At 38.3% G+C, this 20661-nt stretch overlaps 1 pseudogene; it reads right to left on the reverse strand.

The window, feature by feature from the left end:
* Positions 1-10002: 10002 nt before the first annotated feature.
* LOC129535202 (protein S100-A14 pseudogene) lies at positions 10003-10317 on the reverse strand (annotated as a pseudogene).
* Positions 10318-20661: the final 10344 nt, after the last annotated feature.

Genomic DNA, 20661 nt, shown 5'->3' on the forward strand with positions numbered 1-20661 from the left:
AGTTGCTTTACAATGTTGTGTTAATTTCTGCTGTACAGCAAAGTGATTTAGTTATACACACACACACACACACACACACACACACGTATTCTTTTCCATTATGGTTTATCATAGAGTACTGAATATATTAATAGTTCTCTGTGCTTTACAGTAGGGTTTCATTGTTTATCCATCCTATATTTAATAGTTTGTATCTGCCCATAGGAATATTTTTATCAATAAAATTAACCTCTGATCTCTCTGAGGCAGTAGTCTTCTGGTCTCAGCAGCAGTTGGGTTTTGTGAGCAAATGTTTTTTTTTCTTGTACATTCCGTGAAACTTGAAATTGCATCCATATTCCTATTGGCAGTTGGCAAGCTCAGAGCCAAAAGTACTGGTCTACCTCTGGCATGAACACAATTGTGTTCCAATATTATTAATGGCTTTTTGTTAGTTTCTTGTGATTAGTTATCTTTGGCTCATATATTTTCTACTTTTAATGGGATTTTATTTTGCTACTTTACAGGAACATAATCCTGGTACATAATCCTCATACATTAAAAATAGTGTAACTCCATGCTTAGTAGGAATCTTGTCGATTCTATTGCCTCCTGTAATTATCTAAATTTGAGCAGAGTCACAAACTTAAGGGATAAGATAATTTATACTGTGGAATGTGTTTGCTAATAATGTTAATTTATTATTTTCACAAATTATTATTTATATTTAAAATGAAATGTTGGCCTCATTACTTTTAGTCACTTATAGCTCTAGAATTTCAACAGCTGGAAAGATACACCACCTTTCCCTTGGAGGTGTTTTAAGAGGTGGGGACATTTGTGGAAAGCAGCAACTGGGTGGTTAAAGGGTTAAAGTGAAGTCGCTCAGTCGTGTCCGACTCTTTGCGACCATAAAGCCTGCCAGGCTTCTCCGCCCATGGGATTTTCCAGGCAAGAGTACTGGAGTGGATTGCCATTTCCTTCTCCAAATACAAGATGTAGGGTACTTAAATTAAATGTTCCTGAATGTCAGAATGCTTTTATTTACAAGGATCTCTGTCTTTGGTAGGAGACTGTTCAACACTGATTTGAAAATATAATGGTTCAAACTCTATACAGAATAATAATAATAATAATAAAAAACCCCCAAACCCAAAACTTCCCTTACAACCTGGAACTTACGTACTCAGAAACAGAGGAAAGAGAAAAATAAAATATTTGAGCTAGAATTAGGCAAGACTTTGACCTGAAAACATGCATGCATGTGTGTATGAATGCATGTGCACATGTGTGTATGAAAAACACGTGTGCCTGCACAGGTTTTCTCTCATTGTCCCGCCGCCTGACATTGAAATGGTGTCTTTTATTTAGACAGAAAGAACATGACTGAAAAATACAGCTTTGAAAATCCAAATTACAAGTTATAGGCTGTTATTAGGATGCTAGACTAGACGATGGCAGAGGGACAAGGCAAACAAGTCACAATGAAATTCAAGAAATAAAAAGATACGCTGCCAAGAGAGAACTCACTGAGCTGCTGGCCCTGATTTTTTCCCCCTAATAAAATGATTTTTGAGAGGCTGCTCAGCCAGCAAGGTAAACTGTTCTCACAATTTAAAAGTGCCAGTCATCTGTAAAGCCTGAAGCTGAGACAGAAGGAAATTTGTGATGAAATATAGGGTTGTTACTTAAAAGTCAGAAGATAAGAAAGAGACAATGAAGCTCCTATAGCCAAGTTAGTAAATTAGGGGCTTGGACTCTACTTCTGGATTTTCCTTCTCCTGAAGCTTCTCTTTTCTCTTCCTTGCTTTGGCTGCCTTCTCACCATTAAATGGCAAAGAAAAGGAAGGAAGGAATATACTAACCAAGCCTATATTGTAACAGTGGTTGGCCCAAAGCAGTGCAATTCAAAGGCAGAACAAAATAGTCAAGTTTTGCTGTTTATCTTTCTAGTTCAAATTTTCATAACCAGATAATGATCACTTAATCATCTGTCAATCAGTTGAATATAAGTGTGTGTACTTGTGTGTGCAAGGTACACACAAGGATTTGAAGCCTGGCTGGGATGTCTGCAAGTTGAATTGACCTATTTTCTTAGAAATAAGGACAGTCAGTGAAGCAGAATCTATCAAGGTGGGGTTGATAGACCAATTACCCAATTGGACAGATGAGACCACCTGACCTGCCTCTTGAGAAACCTGTATGCAGGTCAGGAAGCAACAGTCAGAACTGGACATGGAACAACCGACTGGTTCCAAATAGGAAAAGGAGTACGTCAAGGCTGTATATTGTCACCTTGCTTATTTAACTTATATGCAGAGTACATTATGAGGAACGCTGGGCTGGAAGAAGCACAAGCTGGTATCAAGATTGCTGGGAGAAATATCAATAATCTCAGATATGCAGATGACACTACCCTTATGGCAGAAAGTGAAGAGGAACTCAAAAGCCTCTTGATGAAAGTGAAAGAGGAGAGTGAAAAGGTTGGCTTGAAGCTCAACATTCAGAAAACGAAGATCATGGCATCTGGTCCCATCACTTCATGGGAAATAGATGGGTAAACAGTGGAAACAGTGTCAGACTTTATTTTTTTGGGCTCCAAAATCACTGCAGATGCTGATTGCAGCCATGAAATTAAAAGACACTTACTCCTTGGAAGGAAAGTTATGACCAACCTTGGTAATATATTAAAAAGCAGAGACATTACTTTGCCAACCAAGGTCTGTCTAGTCAAGGCAATGGTCTTTCCCGTGGTCATGTATGGATGTGAGAGTTGGACTGTGAAGAAAGCTGATCGCCGAAGAATTGATGCTTTTGAACTGTGGTGTTGGAGAAGACTCTTGAGAGTCCCTTGTACTGCAAGGAGATCCAACCAGTCCATTCTAAGGGAAATTGATCCTGGCTGTTCATTGGAAGGACTTATGCTAAGGCTGAGGCTGCAATACTTTGGCCACCTCATGTGACGAGTTGACTCACTGGAAAAGACTCTGATGCTGGGAAAGGTTGGGGGCGGGAGGAGAAGGGGACGACCGAGAATGAGATGGCTGGATGGTGTCACCGACTCTGTGGACATGAGTTTGAGTGAACTCCGGGAGTTGGTGATGGACAGGGAGGCCTGGCGTGCTGTGATTCATGGGGTCGCGGAGAGTCGGACATGACTGAGCGACTGAACTGAACTGAACTGAACTGAACTGATTTGTGTGTATGGACATTAGAATTCTGCCTGTGTCACTCACCCTGAAAAATCTTTGGATATGCTATGGTAATTTTAAAACATTAATGATCATTTTTAAGGTAAGTGTGTAATTTTTGAGCAGTTATAGATTTATAGAATTGCTGAAAAGATAGTGCAGAAAGTTTTCATATACCCCATGTCCAGTTTCACCTATTAGCATCTTACATTAAGATGGTACTGCTGCTGCTGCTGCTAAGTCACTTCACTTGTGTCCGACTCTGTGTGACCCCATAGACGGCCTCCTTCCAGGCTCCTCCGTCCCTTGGATTCTCCAGGCAAGAACACTGGAGTGGGTTGTCATTTCCTTCTCCAGTGTGTGAAAGTGAAAAGTGAAAGTAAAGTTGCTCAGCCGTGTCCGACTCTTAGCGACCTCAATAAGCCAGTATGCATATATGATCATTAATTAAATTCCATACTTTATTCAGATTTCCTCAGTTTTCCTCTAATGTCCATCATCTCTTCTAAGATCCCTTCCAGGATACCACATTACATTTAGATGCCACGTCTCCTTAGACTCCTGAAGGTTTTCATGATTTTTCAGACTTTGCTTATTTTTTATGACCTTGCCAGTTTTTAGGGTCCCTGGTGAGGTATTTTGTAGAATGTCCATCAGTTTGGGTGTGTCTGATGTTTTTTTCATGATGATACTGGGGTAGTGTGTTTTTGGGAAGAAGATCATGGAGGTAAATTGTCTTTCTCATCACATTATACCATAAGTACATGCTGTTAACATGGCTTCTCACTGTTTATGTTGACCTTGATCAGCTGGCTGAAGGAGTATTTGTCAGTTTTTTCCATTGTAAAGTTAATCTCTTTTCCATATTTTTTCATATTGTCCTCTTTGGATGAATGTCACTATGAGTAACAAATACTTGAGTGCTCCACTTTCTTAAGGGTTGTGTATCTACATAAACACTTTGGAATTCTTCTCCTTGGTAGGTGAACTGTCCCCCCTTTATTAAATCCTTTATTTGTATCAGTGTAGATTCATAAATATTTATATTATAATTGGGATGACAAACCAGTACTACTTTATTTTGTTGTTCAGATTGTTTCAGTTCATTGTTGTGACTGTGGGGTGCTTTTTTTTTTGAGCATTTGTAAGTATTCTGGCACTATGAGATGCTCCAGGGTCATGTGGTGGGTTGACTTATTTTTTAAAAAATATTGAACCCAGCCTTGCACACCTGTAATAAATCCCACTTGGCTGTAGTGTGTGTAGTTATTTTTTGATTTGCTAATATTTTGTTGAGGATTTTTGCATATATGTTAGTGAGATACTAGTTTGTTTTGCTATCCTGTTAATTTCTGTGAAATTAAAAGACGCTTGCTCTTTGGAGGAAACGCTATGACTAACCTAGACAGCATATTAAAAAGCAGAGACATTACTCTGCCAACAAAGGTCTGTCTAGTAAAAGCTGTTGTTTTTCCAGTAGTCATGTATGGATGTGAGAGTTGGACTATAAAAAAAAAAAACTGATCCCTGAAGAATTGATGCTTTTGAACTGTGGTGTTGGAGAAGACTCTTGAGAGTCCCTTGGACTGCAAGGAGATCCAACCAGTCCATTCTAAGGGAGATCAATCCTGGGTGTTCATTGGAGGGACTGATGCTGAAGCTGAAACTGCAATACTTTGGCCACCTGATGTGAAGAACTGACTCATTGGAAAAGAACCTGATGCTGGGAAAGATTGAAGGTGGGAAGAAAAGGGGATGACAGAGGATGAGATAGTTGGATGGCATCACTGATTCAATGGACATGAGTTTGAGCAAGCTCTGGGAGTTGCTGATGGACAGGGAAGTCTGGTGTGCTGCAGTCCATGGGGTTGCGAAGAGTCGGACACTACTGAGCGACTGAACTGAACTGAATGTCATCTGGTCCATAGTTTTCATTTTACATAATGTCATCTTGGTATTAGGGAAATGATGGCCTCATAGAATGGGTTAGGAAGTGTTCCTTCCCTCTGGGAAATGTTGGTATAATTTTTTCCTTAAATGCTTGGTAGAATTTTTCAGTAAACCATCTGGACCTGGTGACTTCTTCTTTTTTTTTTTTTTAAGACTATTTTATTCATTCATTTGCTTTAATGACTCATCTAAACAAGTTTGTATCTATTTCTACTTGTGTGAGTTTTGGTAGTTTATGTGTTTCAGAGAATTGGTCCATTTCATCTTAACCATTAAATTTGTGGACACAGAATTGTTCATAATTTTCCTATTTATCCTTTTATGTCCAGAGAACAGTAGGTGGTCCATTTCATCTTAACCATCAAATTTGTGGACACAGAATTGTTCATAATTTTCCTATTTATCCTTTTATGTCCAGAGAACAGTAGGGATGACCCCTCTTTCATTCCTAGTAATGGTAACCTGTGTATTTTTTTTTTCTTGGTTAACTTGGCTAGAGGTTTAAGAATTAAACATTTTTTTTTTTTCTAAGAACCAGGTTTTGGTTTTGTTGATTTTTAAATCTATTTTCCAGTTTTTAATTTCATTGATTTCTGCTCTCATTTTTATTATTTAATTATGCTTTCTGTAGGCATAAATTGCTCTTATATCTACAGTTTCCTAAGGTGAAAGCTTAGGTTATTGCATTTTTATCTTGTTTCTTTTCTAATGTATGCATGTAATGGTATAAATTTCTTTTTAAACCCTGGTTTTGCTGCCTCTTGAAAATTTTGCTAAGTTGTATTTTCATTTTTACCATCTGAGCCACGTGGGAAGCCTCTCAGATGGTAAAAATGGGGGGCTTTGCAGGTGGCTCAGATGGTAAAAATGAAAATACAACTTTGAAAATATTTTGAAATTTCTCTTGGGACCATTATGTGACCCATGTGGTATTTAAAATCTATTGTTTCAATTTCCAAATATTTGAGGATTTTTCCAGCTACCTTTGTTACTTATTTCTAGTATAATTCCACTGTGGTCTGATAACATACTTTGTATGACTTTTATTCTTTTAAATTTGTTAAGGTGTGTATTATGACCCAGAATGTGGTCTTTCATGGTGAATGTTTTTATAAGCTTGAGAAAAATGTGTATTTTGCCATTGTTAGAGTTTTTTTACAGATGTCAATTAGATTGTTGATTGACATTACTATTCAAGTCAACTATATTCTTACTGATTTTTCTGCCTACTCAATCTTGCAATTATTGAAGGGGGAGGTAGGGGCTGAAGTCTCCAACTATAGTAGGGTTTTCTTTTATTATCCTTTCAATTTTATTGAGTTTTGCCTCATATATTTTGATGTTTTATTATAGGTACACACATGTTTAGGAATGTTATATCTTCTTAGAACATTGATCCCTTTATTATTATGCAGTGCCTGTTTTTATCCCTGATATTTTTCCTTGTTCTGAAATCTACTTGGTTTCAAATTCATTAAGCTACTCATACTTACTTTCTTTTGATTAAAGGTGTATCTTTTTTATCCCTTTGTTTTTATCCTATTATTTTTGTTTATAAAGTATCTTTTTTGGTAGGCAGTATATAGTTGGGTCTTGTTTTGTATCTGGTATGGCAATCACCGTCTTTTAATTGTTGCATTTAGACCATTCACATTAAAATAATTATTAATATCTGTGAGCTAATATTACCTACATTTGTAACTTTGCTTATTACCAGAGGTTTCTTTTTCTGCCTTATCTGATTTTAATTGAAAATTTTATAAAATTCAGTTTCTTTTGTTTTTTTTAGAATTCAGTTTTTATCTCCTCTATTAGTATAGCAATTATATGTCTTTAAGAAATTTTTAGTGGTTGCCTTACAGTTTAAAATATTCATTTTTAACTGCTATAAGCATGCCTTCAGATAACAATATTGCATTTCTGGTATAGTACAGACACCTTATGACAATGTATTCATAATTCCTCCCTTCCATCCCCTGGGATATTTTTTATCTATATGCTGTAACCACACAATTCATTATTACTATTATAACTTTAAGCTGCTGCTGCTGCTAAGGTGCTTCAGTCATGTCCAACTCTGTGCGACCCCATAGACGGTAGCCCACCAGGCTCCCCTGTCCCTGGGATTCTCCAGGCAAGAACACTGGAGTGGGTTGCCATTTCCTTCCCCAAAGCATGAAAGTGAAAAGTGAAAGTGAAGTCGCTCAGTTGTGTCTGACTCTTAGCGACCCCATGGACTGCAGCCTACCAGGCTCCTCTGTCCATGGGATTTTCCAGGCAAGAGTACTGGAGTGGGTCGCCATTGCCTTCTCTTATAACTTTAAGCAGAAAGATATATATTAGATCATTTGAGAGAAAAATTTATTTTAGCTTCATTTATTCTTTTTATGATGCTCTTCCCTTCTTTGTGTAGAGGTAAGCTTCTGATTGGAGAAGGCAATGGCACCACACTCCAGTACTCTTGCCTGGAAAATCCCATGGATGGAGGAGGCTGGTAGGCTGTGGTCCATGGGGTCACTAAGGGTCGGACATGACTGAGCAACTTCACTTTCCCTTTTCACTTTCACACATTGGAGAAGGAAATGGTAACCCACTCCAGTGTTCCTGCCTGGAGAATCCCAGGGACAGGGGAGCCTGGTGGGCTGCCGTCTATGGGGTCACACAGAGTCGGACACGACTGAAGTGACTTAGCAGCAGCAGCAAGCTTCTGATCTCAAAGATTTTCTTTAGGCAGAAGGAAAATTACCATTTCTTGCAGGACAGAATTATTTTACTTGTTGCTTGTCTGAGACAGCCTTTATTTTTCTTCATTAAAAAAAATCTTTTTGGAGTATAGTTGCTTTACAATGTTGTGCTAGTTTCTACTGTACAGCAAAGTGAATCAGCTGTACATATACATATATCCTCTCTTTTGAATTTCTATCCCGTTTAGGTTACCACAGAATATTAAATAGAGTTCCCTGTGCTATACAGTAGGTTCTCTTTAGTTACCTATTTTCAGCATAGTATCGATAGTGTATATGTGTCAATCCCAATCTCCCAATTCATCCCACCCCTCCTTTCCCCTTCGTTTCTGTGTGTTTGTTCTGTATGTCTATGTCTATATTTCTGCTTTGTGAGATCGTCTACACCAATTTTTCAAATTGCACATATATACTTTAATATACGGCATTCATTTTTCTCTTTCTGACTTACTTCACTCTGTATGACAGTCTCTAGTTCTATCCATATTTCTACCAATGATGTGATTTTGTCCCTTTTTATAACTGAGTAAGATTCCATTCTACATATGTACCACATTTTCTTTATCCATTCCTCTGTTGATGGGCATTTAGGTTGTTTCCATGTCCTGGCTATTGTATATCGTGCTGCGATGAACATTGGGGTGCATGTGTCTTTTTGAATTACAATTTTCTCTGGATGTATGCCCAGCAGTAGGATTGTTGGGTCACATGGTAGTTCTATTTTTAGTTTTTTAAGGAACTTCTCAAAACCTGTATGCAGGTCAGGAAGCAACAGTCAGAACTGTACATGGAACAACAGACTGGTTCCAAACAGGAAAAGGAGTGCGTCAAGGCTATATATTGTCAGCTTGCTTATTTAACTTATATGCAGAGTACATCATGAGGAACGCTGGGCTGAAAGAAGCACAAGCTGGAATCAAGATTGCTGGGAGAAATATCAATAATCTCAGATATGCAGATGACACTACCCTTATGGCAGAAAGTGAAGAGGAACTCAAAAACCTCTTGATGAAAGTGAAAGAGGAGAGTGAAAAGGTTGACTTGAAGCTCAACATTCAGAAAATAAAGATCATGGCATCTGGTCCCATCACTTCATGGGAAATAGATGGAAAAACAGTGGAAACAGTGTCAGACTTTATTTTTTTGGGCTCCAAAATCACTGCAGATGCTGATTGCAGCCATGAAATTAAAAGACACTTACTCCTTGGAAGGAAAGTTATGACCAACCTTGGTAATATATTAAAAAGCAGAGACATTACTTTGCGAACCAAGGTCCGTCTAGTCAAGGCAATGGTTTTTCCCGTGGTCATGTATGGATGTGAGAGTTAGACTGTAAAGAAAGCTGATCGCCAAAGAATTGATGCTTTTGAACTGTGGTGTTGGAGAAGACTCTTGAGAGTCCCTTGTACTGCAAGGAGATCCAACCAGTCCATTCTAAGGGAGATCAATCCTGGGTGTTCATTGGAGGGACTGATACTGAAGCTGAAACTTCAATACTTTGGCCACCTCATGCGACGAGTTGACTCACTGGAAAAGACTCTGATGCTGGGAAAGGTTGGGGGTGGGAGGAGAAGGGGACGATGGAGAATGAGATGGCTGGATGGCATCACCGACTCTGTGGACATGAGTTTGAGTGAGATCCGGGAGTTGGTGATGGACAGGGAGGCCTGGCGTGCTGTGATTCACGGGGTCGCGGAGAGTCGGACACGACTGAGCGACTGAACTGAACTGAACTGAAGGAACTTCTACACTGTTCTCCATAGTGACTGTATCAATTTACATTCCCACCAATAGTGTAAGAGGGGTTCCCTTTTCTCCACACCCTCTCCAGCATTTATTGTTAGTAGATTTTGTGATAATGGCCATTCTGACCAGTGTGAGGTGATACCGCATTGTAGTTTTGATTTGCATTTCCCTAAAAATTAATGATGCTGAGCATATTTTCATGTGTTTGTTGGCCATCTGTATGTCTTATTTGGAGATATGTTTATTTAGGTCTTCCACTCATTTACTGACAGGGTTATTTTTGGGAGTGGGGTGGAAAGAGCATTCTTATTTCCAAACCCACAGGACAAAGGTCTAAGGTACCTTTTCCCCAGCATCCCACCCAACCCACCCAGAATTCCAGGGGAAGGTTTTCAACTCCCCTGGACAGTGTTTTCCAGCTTCACACTCTTGGCTGCTTCTCCAAGCAGCTCCCAAAAACTCCCAAACTCCAGTTTAGAGTTGTTACAGTTGCCCAAGTTGGCAATTTTCTCTTCCAGCCCACAGTTGCTCAGCATGAGGTGGGGCAGCTGCTGGGTGATCAGGACCCTTAACTTGGAGGTGTTCAGCGACTCCTTCCCACCCTCCACCAAATACTGGTGGAAGTTCTTGATCAGGGTCTCACTGGTCCTCTCCACGTCACTGAATTCCTGGGCATCCTCAGAGTTGGCTGACCAACTCTGTCCCATGGTGCTTGATGCACTCTGTCCTGTGGTGAGAGTTTTATCCTACCGCCAGCCCCAGAGGAGCAGATGGCTCATGATCTGCTAACAGTCGCTGAGACAGGACTGGAGGTGATTGGGTTGTTTTTTGATAGTGAACTGCATGAGATGTGTGTATATTTTGGAGATTAGTCTTTTGTCATTTGCTTCATTTGCAGATATTTTCTCAATTCTGAGGATTGTCTTTTCATCTAATTTATGATTTCCTTTGCTGTGCAAAAGCTTTTAAGTTTAATTAGATCCCATTTGTTTCTATTTGCTTTTATTCTCATTACTCTAGAAAAGAAAGAAAGAAAAGAAAGTGAAGTCACTCAGTCGTATCCGACTCTTGGCGACCCCATGGACTATAGCCTGCACCAGGATTCTCCATCTATGGGATTCTCCAGGCAAGAGAACTGGAATTGGTTGCCATTTCCTTATCCAGGGAATCCTCAAATAAGATCTTGCTGCAATATATGTCAGTGTTCTGCCTATGTTTTCCTGTAAGAGTTTTATAGTATCTGGCCTTATTTATTTATTTAATAATTTATTTATTTTAATTGGAGGCTAATTACTTTACATTATTGTATTGGTTTTGCCATACATTGACATGAATCTGCCCCAGGTGTACATGTGTTCCCCATCTTGAACCCCACTCCCACCTTCTTTCCCATCCCATCCCTCTAGTTCATCCCAGTACACCAGCCCCGAGCATCCTGTATCGTGCATCGAACCTGGACTGGCCATTCATTTCACATATGATAATATACATGTTTCAATGCCATTCTTCCAAATCATCCAACCCTCGCCCTCTCCCACAGAGTCCAAAAGACTGTTTTATACATCTGTATCTCTTTTGCTGTCTCGTATACAGGGATGGCTTTACATTTAGATCTTTAATCCATTTTGAGTTTATTTTTGTATATAGTTCTAGGGAGTGTTCTAATTTCATTCTTTTACATGTAGCTGTCTATTTTTTTTCCAGCAAAACTTATTGAAGAGACCATCTTTCCTCCATTATATATTCTTGCCTGCTTTGTCATAGATTAAATGACCATATATGGCCTTTATTATGTTGAAGTGTGAGGGTTTATATCTGGGCTTATATCCTGTTCCATTTATCTTTATTTCTATTTTTGTGCCATTGCTATACTGTCTTGATCACTGTAGCCATGTAGTATAGTCTGAAGTCAGAGACGTTGATTTGATTACTCCAGCTTCATTTTTTCATTTTTTTTCCCCTCAAGATTGCTTTTGCTATTCTAGGTCATTTTTTGTTTCCATGCAAATTGTAAAATCATTTGTGCTGGTTTTGTGAAAAGTACCATTGGCAATTTTATAGGGGTTGTATTGCATTTGTAGATTGCTTTGATTAGTATAGCCATTTTCACAATATTTATTCTTCCAATTCAAAAACATGGCATATCTCTGGATCTGTTTATGTTGTCTTTTATTTCTTTCATCAGTATCTTATCAATTTCTACATATAGGTCTCTTGCCTCCTTAGGTAGGTTACTCCTAGGTATTTTATTTTTTTGTTGCAGTTGTAAATGGGATCATTTCCTTAGTTTCTCTTTCTGATCTTTTGTTGTTAGCTTTAAGAATGCAAAATGTATTTCTGTGTATTAATTTTGTATCTTTACTAAATTTGCAACTTTACTAAATTCATTGATTCACTCTAGTAGTTTTCTGGTAGCATCTTTTAGGATTTTTTATGTATAGTATCATGTCATCTGAAAACAGTGACAGTTTTACTGTTTCTTTGCCAATCTGGATTCCCTTTATTTCTTTTTTTCCTCTGATTGCCATGGCTAGGAGTTCCAAAACTATGTTGAATAATAGTGGTGAGAGTGGGCACCCTCGTCTTATTCCTGATCTTAGAGGAAATGGTTTCAGCTTTTCACCGTTGAAAATTTTTGCTGTGGGTTTGTCCTACATGAGGTAGGACAACCTACCAATTATGTTGAGGTAGGTTCCCTCTAGGCCCACTTTCTGGAGGGTTTATTTTTTAATCATAAATGGAAATTGAATTTTGTCAAAAAGTTTTCCTGCATCTTTTGAAATGATCATATGGTTTTTATTCTTCAGTTTGTTAATATGGTGTATCACACTGATTGATTTGCGTATATTGACAAATCCTTGTATCCCTGGAGTAAATACCACTTGATCATGGTATCAGTTCAGTTCAGTTCAGTTGCTCAGTCGTGTCCGACTCTCCGCGACCCCATGAATCACAGCACGCCAGGCCTCCCTGTCCATCACCAACTCCTGGAGTTCACTCAAACTCATGTCCACAGAGTCGGTGATGCCATCCAGCCATCTCATTCTCGGTCATCCCCTTCTCCTCCCACCCCCAACATTCCCCAGCATCAGAGTTTTTTCCAGTGAGTTATATGATCCTTTTAATGTGTTGTTGCTATTGGTTTGCTAGTATTATGCTGAAGATTTTTGCATTCTATGTTCATCAGCGATGTTGGATTGTAATATTGTTTTTGTGGCATCTTTGTCTGGTTTTGGTATCAGGTGATGGTGGCCTCATAGTTTGAGTTTGGGAGTGTTCCTCCCTCTGTAGTTTTTTGGAAGAGTTTGAGAAGAATAGATGTTGTTAGCTCTTCTGTAAACATTTGATGGAATTTGTCTGTTAAGTCATCTGGCTCTGGGCATTTTATTATTTAAAGGTTTTTAGTCACAGTTTTAATTTCAGTACTTGTGATTGATCTGTTAATATTTTCTATTTCTTCCTGGTTCAGTCTTAAAGGGTTGTGCTTTTCTAAGAATTTGTCCATTTTGTCCATTTTATTAGCATATAGTTGCTTGTAATAGTCTCTTATGACCTTTTGTATTTCTGCAGTGTCAGTTGTAACTTCTCCTTTTTCATTTCTAGCTTTATTGATTTGAGTCCTCTCCCCTTTTTTTTCTTGATGAATCTGGCTAAAGTTTTATTGGTTTTGTTTATCTTCTGAAAGAACCAGCTTTTAGTTTTATTGATCTTTACTGTTGTTTTTTTCATTTCTATTTCATTTATTTCTGTTCTTATCTTTATGATTTCTCTCCTTCTACTAACTGAGTTTTGTTTGTTCTTGAGTTTCTTTAGGTGTAAGGTTAGACTGTTTGGATTTTTCTTGTTTATTGAGGTAGGATTGTATCACTAGAAATTTCACTTAAGAACTGCTTTTGCTGCATCCGATAGGTTTTGGGTGTCTTTTTAAAAAATATTTATTTATTTGTTTGGCTGCATCAGGTCTTAGCTGTGGCATGCAGGCTTAGTTGCAGTTGCCCTACAGCATACTGGATCTTAGTTCTCCAACCAAGGATCAAACCTGCACCCCCAACACTGGAAGGTAGATTCTTCCCTGGGCCACTAGGGAAGTCCCAGGTTGTCATGTTTTCTTTGTCATTTGTTTCTAGGTATTTTTTAATTTCCTCTTTGATTTCTTAAATGATCTCTCGGTTATTTAGTAGCATAATTTTTAGCTTCCATGTGTTTGTGGTTTTTTACAGTTTTTTTTTTTTCTCTCCCTGTAATGCATTTCTAATCTCATAGCATTGTGGTCAGAAAGGATGCTTGATGAAATTTCAATTTTCTTAAAATTACCAAGGCTTGACTTGTGGCCCAAGATGTGATCTATCCTGGAGAATGTTCTGTGTGCACTTGAGAATAAAGTGTATTCTGCCGCTTTTGGATGGAATGCCCTATAAATTAAGTCTATTTGGTCTAATGTGTCATTTAAGGCCTATGTTTTCATATTAATTTTCTGTTTGGATGATCTATCCATTAGTGTAAGTGGAGTGTTACAATCTCCAGGTATTATGGTTTTGCTGTAGATTTCCCCTTTTATGGCTGTTAGCATTTGCTTTATGTATCAAGGTGTTCCTATGTTGAGTGCATATTTATAATTGTTATATCTTCTTGGATTGATCCCTTAATCATTATGTTGTGTCCTTCCTGGTCTCTTGTAACAGTTTTTATTTTAAAGTCTGTTTTATCTGATATGAGTTACTACTCCTGCTTTCTTTTTATTTCCATTTGCATGGAATATAATTTTCCATCCTTTCAGATTCAACTTGTGTCCTTAGGTCTGAAGTGGGTCTGTTATAGACAACATGTATATGGGTCTTGTTTTTGTATCCATTTAACCAGTCTGTGTCTTTTAGTTGGAGCATTTAATGTATTTATGTTTAATTATCCATATGTATGTTCCTATTATTACCGTTTTCTTAATTGTTTTTGGGTTTGTTTTTGTTGGGTCTTTTTCTTCTCTGTGTTTCCTGCCTAGAGAAGTTCTTTTAGCATTTGTTGCAAAACTGGTCTGATAGTGCTGACTTTTCTTAACTTTTGCTTTCTGTAAAACTTGATTTCTCTGTCAAATCTGAATGAGAGCTTTACTGGGTAGAGTAATTGCTAGTTCATTTCTGAAGGATAATTTTGCTGGATATATATTGGTGATTTTTTTCTTTTAACAATTAAAATATTTCACTTTACTCTTTTCCTGTTTTCATGGGTTCCTATGAAAAGTCAAATGTAATTTATATTTTTTGTTCCTCTAGAGGTGTTTTTATTGTTAAGTTTCTCTTATTGTTAGATTTTCTCTTTGTCTTTGGTTTCCTACAGTTTGAATAGGATATGCCTAGGGTGTGTGTGTCTGTGTGTGTGTGTGTATTTCCCTGCTTGGTGTTCTCCGAGCTTCTTAGATCAAGGTTGCTGTCATTAATTTCAGAAATTTCTTAGGCGTTGTTACTTGAAAATTTATTCTGCTCTGTTCTCTTTCTTCTCCTTTTGGTATTCCAATTACACAAGTTGTATCTTTTGAAACCTCCCCCAGTTCTTGGATTTGTTTTTACTTTATTTTTTGGGAGGACTTCCCTGGTGGTCCAATAGTTAAGACTTGGTGCTTCCAAGTCAAATCATGTATATGGGTATGATCCCTGGTCAGAGAAGTTAAGATCCCACATGCCATGTGGCATGGCCCAAAAATAGAAGAAAAAAAATAAATTAAAAAGTCTTTAAAAAAATAGAATTTTTTTTCCTGTTTGCATTTCAGTTTGGGAAGTTTCTATTGACCTTCAAGCTCACTGACTCCTGCACTGTTTTGAGTCTAGTGATGAGTCCATTGAAGGCATTACCTGTGTCCCTTGCAGTGGTTTTGGTTTCCAGCATTTCCTATTGATTCTTTACATATCTCTTTTTACATTACTCATCTGTTCCTACTTGTTGTCTATTCTTTCCATGAGCATGCTTATCCTACTAGTCATTGCTATATTTTAAATACCCTGTCAGGTAGGTCCTTCTGTATCACATATGAATCTGGTTCTGATGCTTCCTTTGTCTCTTCAGACAGGTTTTCTTGCTTTTTATCATGACTTGTACTTTTTAAATTAAAAGTTGGATATGTTGTATTGAGTAAAAGGCATTGAGGTAGAAAGGCCTCTGGTGTGGGGATTTAGGTTAATCTGGATAGAAGCTGGGTTTTTTTTCCTGTTTGCAATGTCTTTAGGTGCCAGAAGCTTCAAAATTCCTCTAGTGTCTTTGCTTTTGTCTTCCCTGTTGACTTTGGACTTCCCAAAGTCTCAGAGAAGATATATTTCAGCTCTTGCAGTGTCAATCTACTATATTATACCACAGCTCTGTTGGTATGATGATAAGGTGTGGAGGCAGTGAAGCATTTTTATAATCTTCCAATGAAATCTCAGTCTTTTAGTGAACCTGTGACTCTGATCTATGATCATCACAAATGTTCCTTCTTGTCTAGCTTTCCCCCTTCCCAATTATGTGAGGTAGGAATGCTAGAGAGGGGCTAATGAGACGATCTGGGACAAGGCATTGGTAAAGTCTTTTTCTCTAAAAACTAGGCCTTTGTTATGCGGAAGGCTCTAGACACATTGTACTAAGATTAATGCTCTCCCTTCCTGAGGCATGAGGGGATATTTCTTGGCTCTTCATCTTGAGAACCTAGTGGGAATCCTGGAGATAACGCCCATGAAAGTATGGAGCCCCTCTTGACTATAACCCCCGTGAGTTGCTCTGTCTCTGGCTAGTGCGCACTGATTCCGACAGTCCACCCAAATTCCTTGTGACTGTTCTAACCAGCTTATGGCTCCAGGGGCATCTATTTCAGGTAAGCAGGTTGTGGCTGTGACTGTCTTGATTTGCCTGTCTCTCTAGATTTTATCCTGACGGTTTACCTTGAAAACCCCATTCTCTGACAGGTTCCAGACAAGTCATTGATTTTTAGTTTGTCCAGCTTTTTCTTGTAAGGATAAGAGTTCTAAGCTCTTTACATGCCAGATATGAAACTGGGACTCATAAAATGATTATTTTTGAGAATGGCATTATCACAAGTCTTCACATCTCAGAAAGATATTTTCCTTATTTAACAGATAAACAAATGGGGCTTTAGTGAGATTGAGTTATATGTCCAGGATGCTATGTCTGCAGATGTAAATGGTTCTAAAATCTCTATATACCTTAGTTTCTTTGAAAATAGCTAGTAAACTATACGTATACGCTTATATATTCATAAACATTTTTACAAGGATTTTATTCATTTTTATTTTTGGCTGCACTGGGTATTGTTGCTCTGCATGGGCTTTCTCTAGTTGTGGTAAGCAGGGCTACTCTTTGTTGCGGTGCTCGAGCTTCTCATTGTGGTGGCTTCTCTTGTTGCAGAGCGTGGGATCTAGGGCATATGGGCTTCAGTAGTTGTGGCTTGTGGGCTCTAGAGCGTGGGCTCAGTAGTTGTGGTGCAGGGGTTTAGTTGCTCCATGGCATGTGAAATCTTCCCAGACCGGAGATCGAACCCGTATTTCCTACATTGGCAGGCAGATTCTTATCCACTCTATCACCAGAGAAGTCCTATATACTTATATATTGAAATGTTTCTTGTTCTTAAATTTCAGTCTACATTTTGGGCACTTCAGGTGTAGCAGTTGGGTAGTAGTACAAATAATTCAGGCACTTAATTTTTCAGTATATTTTTCCCCCAGTTCATGCTCTCATTCCCCCTCCCCCAGCCTCCACCAGGGGTAATCATTTAAAAATGCTTAATATGTATTTTTTTATTCAAGTAGGCTCTGGTAAAATGTGCATGTATTTTAATTTACATAATTGCTATTTTCTTATATATTTTATTCAGCTTATTTCTTTTATTCTCAGTGCTGTGTCTTAAGATATGTCTATGTTGCTCTGGGTATACTTGGTTGGTTGGTTCAAACTACACTATAGTGCTCTGGATTTATTATTTTTATAAAAATCTTACATACTCATTATAGAAAAGCTTAATACCAAAAAGTGAAAATAAGGGAATACTGATCACAAGAAATTGCATCCCAGGATAACCAGAATTACCATTTTGGTTCCTGTAAGATAGCTCTTTGCAATACTAGAAATGCATTCTCTGTATTCGTTTTACTTATATGGGACCACCTTGCACGTGTTATTTTATTACTGGCTTCTTTCATGCATCTCTATTTCATGAACATCATCTCATGCAACAAATATAGACCTATGGCACAGCTTTTAATAACCACACAGTGCTCCATTGTATGGTTGTATGTACATAAACTCTTCCCTCATTTATGGATATTTTGCTTTCATTTCTTTTTATCTAGTATTATAAACAGTGCCTCAGTGAACAGCTTTCTGCAGACCACTTTTCCTACTTGCGCAATAATCTCTTCAAAAGTAAATATTTTCTGTCCTCTGAGTGGGTTGGTCCAGGTTTCACTCTGCTTGTGACGTTCATGCCTTGTCTACTGCTTTATGTGGCCCAAAAACATAGGAGCTAAAGTGACCTCAGCTACTGAATTAAATGAGTTTATGAATGTTGGCAGTAGGGGAAGAAGTCACAAAAGAAAGGAGGCCTTTTTATCAGCCCTGCTCCAGTAAGCAGCACTATGGAGAAAGGTTTATGTACATGTGTAAATCGTGTTGAGCCATTGGCTTCTGTTGTGGGCTGTCTCCCTAGTTCTGGCTCTGCTCCAGGGTCTTCAGGGGACCCTGCAAGCTGACCTGGCTTTCCTGTATCCTGGTGCTGACTAGACAAAAACACCCACCTCCCCTCTCTTTTACTTTATGACAGAATAAATGCTAATAAATAAGCTCTCAGAAATTAATAGTTTGCATAATTTGATTAAAATTAGTGTTCACCAGTAACCTTGATTGGAATAGAATCAGATTCTGTTCTGAATGTTGTTCTTGATGCTAGATGTGCCAAAATTATTTAAGGAATGGTACTCTCCTAGTATTTACAACTCAGAGAGATGTATGCCAAGAAACCTCTTTGGTTTATCTGCTTTTCCCAGATACTTTGGGCCAAGATTTGAAAACTCAAGGAATTTCGACACATATGTTTGGATACTTATTCTTAAATAAAGCAAATGTTTCCTTGTTTCAGTTTTTAACATATTTGTTTCTTGATAGTTTATGGAACTCTAATTCAGAGTTCTGATAAATCAAACTTTCTGAGTACAACTTTGCTTTTTTGGGTGGATGGGGAAAAACATTTTTGTACAATAGGAAAAGAAAAACATTTTTTTGTCATAGTGGAGGTAAGCATGGGATAGTAAAGTACTTCAAGACAAACTGATTTTAGCATCACAAGCTATTTTAAAACACTTAATTACCTGTAACTAAGATGCTAGTGAAAAAAGCATTTTGTTATGGCAGTTTAACTTACTGTACAACATGGAAATAATTAAGCTTTATTTTTAGAAATATTTAATGAAATACATCAATGTTTTTACTATTCCAGAGTAAACAACAGTTGGAAAACTGCTGATTTTGCTATTTACTCTAATGGTTTATTTTTCTCCTGGGTCTCTTTGGCAAAAGTACGTTTATGATGTTACTATTTGGATCATACTTACTGGACCAGTTTTAATGAGTTATAACTGACTTATAACATTGGATAAGTTGTAGATGTACAACAGAATGATCTGATATATCTATTTATTGCAAGATGGTTACTGCAATTAGTTTAGTTAATATGAATCATCTTAATGTAGTTAAAATTATCTTTTTTCTTATGACGAGAAGTCTTAACATCTCTTCCAGCAACATCTTTTTCCATGCTCATTGTGATCTGGCCTGTGCAGAGCTCTGCTGCTCCCACCATGGTCTGTGCTTATTCAGCTCAGAGGTAACTTGAGCGAGTTTAGCCCTAAGGGGAAGGAGATTTTCCCTTCCAGTGGGAAGTTTTTTCACCCAGAGGTGCATAATCTGACTCCTAATGATCATTATTCTTTTCATCTGCCAACAGTGGCCTTGCTTTCAGTTCAGTGGTTTTCCTCTATACCACCTTCCTCTGGGACTTGGCAGCCATGACTATGGGTGTGTCATAGCCCTGTCATATCTTCAGCCATGTGGCCAGACACATAACCTCTGCTCTCCCTATGTCAGGGCCAGTCCCTTGCTTCCCTGCTGGAGAATTCCTAGGTTATCCTGGGATTTGGCCAACAGTCACCAAATCTCCTTTGTGCTATTTGCCAGAGGCTATCTCACACGCTAGTAAAGTCATGTTCAAAATTCTCTAAGCCAGGCTTCAGCAATACATGAACCGTGAACTTCCAAATGTTCAAGCTGGTTTTAGAAAAGGCAGAGGAACCAGAGATCAAATTGCCAACATCCGCTGGATTATGGAAAAAGCAACAGAGTTCCAGAAAAACATCTATTTCTGCTTCATTGACTATGTCAAAGCCTTTGACTATGTGGATCACAATAAACTGTGGAAAATTCTGAAAGAGATGGGAATGCCAAACCACCTGACCTGCCTCTTGAGAAACCCGTATGCAGGTCAGGAAGCAACAGTTAGAACTGGACATGGAACAACAGACTGGTTCCAAATAGGAAAAGGGGTACGTCAAGGTTGTATATTGTCACCCTGCTTATTTAACTTAGATGCAGAGTACATCATGAGGAATGCTGGGCTGGAAGAAGCACAAGCTGGAATCAAGATTGCTGGGAGAAATATCAACAACATCAGATGCGCAGATGACACCACCCTTATGGCAGAAAGTGAAGAGGAACTTGATGAAAGTTAAAGAGGAGAGTGAAAAAGCTGGCTTGAAGCTCAACGTTCAGAAAACTAAGATCATGGCATCTGGTCCCATCATTTCATGGCAAATAGATGGAGAAACAGTGGAAACAGTGTCAGACTTCATTTTTGGGGGCTCCAAAATCACTGCGGATGCTGATTGCAGCCATGAAATTAAAAGACGCTTACTCCTTGGAAGGAAAGTTATGACCAACCTAGATAGCATATTAAAAAGCAGAGACATCACTTTGCCAACCAAGGTCCGTCTAGTCAAGGCTATGGTTTTTCCCGTGGTCATGTA

This window comes from Moschus berezovskii, chromosome X (assembly GCF_049115385.1).
Source record: "Moschus berezovskii isolate FMDL1 chromosome X, NW_MosBer_1.0, whole genome shotgun sequence".
Classification (NCBI taxonomy): domain Eukaryota; kingdom Metazoa; phylum Chordata; class Mammalia; order Artiodactyla; family Moschidae; genus Moschus; species Moschus berezovskii.